Source organism: Diaphorina citri, unplaced genomic scaffold (assembly GCF_000475195.1).
Source record: "Diaphorina citri unplaced genomic scaffold, Diaci psyllid genome assembly version 1.1 scaffold1931, whole genome shotgun sequence".
Lineage (NCBI taxonomy): Eukaryota > Metazoa > Arthropoda > Insecta > Hemiptera > Psyllidae > Diaphorina > Diaphorina citri.
The window spans coordinates 28,040-31,472 of NW_007379357.1; positions in this window are offsets into that span (position 1 = coordinate 28,040).

The window sequence follows — 3,433 nt, forward strand, 5'->3', positions numbered from 1 at the left end:
CGACCCTCTCCAGGTGAACCAGATCTACCCTGGTCCAGCTTCGCTCTAGAGTATTACCCCTATAAAGCCAGAACAGAACCCAGCATATCGGACATTTGCCCACAATGCCTAGCTGAACCACAAGATGTTCATTAGTTATTTGCATGTCCAGCAAAACCCACTAACCTGGACCTGACTTCTCTATGGAGCAACCCTAAAGAAGCTGCAGTTTTCCTTGACACAGTTGCTGTTGTTGTAGCTTTAGCTATAGCCGAAAGGTGATGAGTGTGATGACAAAATAGAGAACCTTGACACAGTTTCATGGACGAGTAGTCGAAGACGTTAGGAACAACAACAGCAACATGTAAAAGAGTGAAACATGCAATGTTGGAAAGATACATACCTACCCCATGATTGAAAAAAAGAGGGGGGCAATCTCATGAATTTTTGAGGGTTTATTAAATCATTTTAGCCAATCCCTGAAAAACAGAATAATTAAAGCAAGATGGTACTCCTTTTAATAATTAAAGAGACTGTGCTTTAGGATAGGTAATTGAAGGAAGTATTGGTGGTAAAATTCAAAATGTTAACAGCTGATTTTTTAATAGTCAATTTTTTTTACATCCAAAACCAAGACGTCTTCAATTTCTTCACCCCAACACAAAAAAAAGAATATGTATAGGGCTAAGATTTATTTAACAGTCCTCAAATCCATACTTACTCATCACCATCGGGACAAAGTCCAGTGGTTTCATCATATTTTGTACAATAGGTGTCAGGACTATAATTAAATGACCCGTAACGTCTTCAATTTCTTCATCCCAAAAAAAAAGGAATATGTATAGGGCTAAGATTTATTTAACAGTCCTCAAATGCATACTTACTCATCACCATCGGGACAAAGTCCAGTGGTTTCATCATATTTTGTACAATAGGTGTCAGGACTATAATTAAATGACCCGTCTCTTTTTCTCACTGGTCTTCTTCGTCTTTGATTCATAAAATGCCAATGGAAACATGTAAATGGTCTGTGCTGTGTACATTTGTGTTGCAAAAATAGCGGACATTGCTCTACACGGAATTCTTTCAAATACCTGGAAATAAAGAGTTACATTATTAGAGTTGTGTAATACTAAGGAATAAGATTAAGAACCACTTCATATTTCATGCTCAAATGGGAAAACAGCATTTCCCACTACAAAATAAATTTTCCAAGTGAAACTAATGGTAAAGCAAAACTTTTAAATGGATTTTTGAAAAAGCACTTCATCTTGGAAGTAGGTAACATCGAGTGTCCTTGAACAAACCAAGGAAATTTGACAATCCATCCAAGACTAATATAGTGACAAGTAAATTACTATGAAGTGATATGTAATAGTTTGATATTTATTAATTTTATCAGGAGTGACTACTCAGGAGATGGGAATTCCAATCAAGTATACTAGTTTTGTTGGAAAATTTCCTTTGGTCTTCATACTAGCAATGCAAGAAATCATAACAATAACATAACCTAATTCTCATAATGAATAAGGAAAAAGTGAAATTTTGGCTACAAATCTGATATTCTTCAATCAAAATTGGATCTATTTGATCTCTAACATGAGTTAACACCCATGAGGAAATAGATTTATAGGAATCTAATGACTAATAGGATGTCTAGAGGCACAAAGAGAAAATTAGGGTAGAGCTCAGAATGTTCAATTTGGTGGGAACAGATTTTTACCAAGTTTTAGATTATAAACATCAGATATCTTTGCTGAGCCTTTGGTTAGATGACTTTTAGGTGTTAAAAAGAGATATTCTTGAGCTAAAAGACATTTAATTGAGGGATTTTGAAATAATTTACAAGAAATTTGATGGATCAGTAGAAGTAGAGATAGGAACAAAAAACATTGAATTTGCAATATGGAAAAACGTCTCTCCTGACTTTATGCGGGCACGAAACACCAAGTGTCGTATATCATTCGAAAGCTTAGAACTTGTAGATTTTTTTAAAAATAGTTTCAATTAGAAAAAGTACTTACGAATAATGATTTGGCTTTTCTGTCTGTGCAGTTAGCACAGGCTTAGATTCTGACGGCATTTTGTTATTGTATGACTGACGACTGCGCACTCTCTACTGCGCAAGGTACGCTACAAACAACAAACCATTTGATTGGTCCATTCAGACCACGTGACTCAGAGAGGGAGATTTTTTTCTCAAGGCCGTTTGTGTTTTGGTTTAAAAAACACCAAAATTAAATTCCTGGAATTTATTTTTTAATTAGGTAATTAAATAAAAAAATTATTTAAAAAACACCCAATTAATTAACTCCCTCTGACAGATTGAAGAGACGTTATTCAGCCCTACTTCATCAATAAAACGACTGTAGATTTTATTACGCCGTACTTAAATATTTCCAATCAATACTTCTAACTCTTCAAAGATGGAGGCAAAATACAAAAAATTAAGCCGACCACACACGATGGCGAAAAATTCCAGGGATTTTACCTCCAATGAGATCAACACTGAAAAAACACAACACCTATATCTCTTTCTGAAGGTACCACAATCTACCTAGGTACTTTTAGGCATAAAATGCCCATCAGGCAAATTTGGTAGTCATAAATCAAGAGCAATTTTATAGTTTCCTGAAACTGAATAGAGGGACCGTCTACGAGAGCCAAAATTTCGCGTGGTTGCGCGATTTTGAGCAGCGCGTAGGTAGTCGCCTGAGAGACCAAACCTGTGAAAATGATAGAGACCATCATTTTCATACGTGGGCTAAGGTGGCGTTCCGATCCTAGCTGCCGGGTCGCGCTGCCGAGCTGTGCGACCGCTGCGCTGCCTACTGCTTCCTATGTATTCTTAGAAGTACTTTCCGAACCTTACTTGGTCGCGCTGCCCGTGAGGTTTTCATGTGATTTAAAATACTATTTTTGTAATAATTTGTTCGACTAGAAGTTTGTAATGGAAGTCGCGCGACCCGGCAGCTAGGATCGGAACGCCACCTAGAGAACTCTATCATTTTCATAGGTTTGTTTTTTCTGTTGACGACTACCTACACTTCCAATGTGAGACGGGTCTTTCCAATGTGAGGCGCGTTTACGTTCACGTTAACGTGAACGTAGATGGTAGGACTTAGTAAAGCAGTCATAAAGTCGTCGCTCTTTATGATTGGTCACAGGAGACTATGGAGAGAAACAGGGTGGGGTACTTAATTTGTATTAATTATAACATACGTTATCAGTAAGTTTATTTTTAATAGTTGAAATTGCTTAAGAATAGACAACGATTTACGCGACGGAAAAACAACTCCTAAACTCATCTGAGCGGACATGTCGAGATGTCAGAGTAGTAAGAAGTAGCTCCAAACGTCGCGGCTGATGCGCGATCCAGGAGTTGCACGGTTGTCAGATGCGCGCGGATCATAGAGTTGAGTTTCAGATGGCGCGATCCATTTCAGCGCGCGAA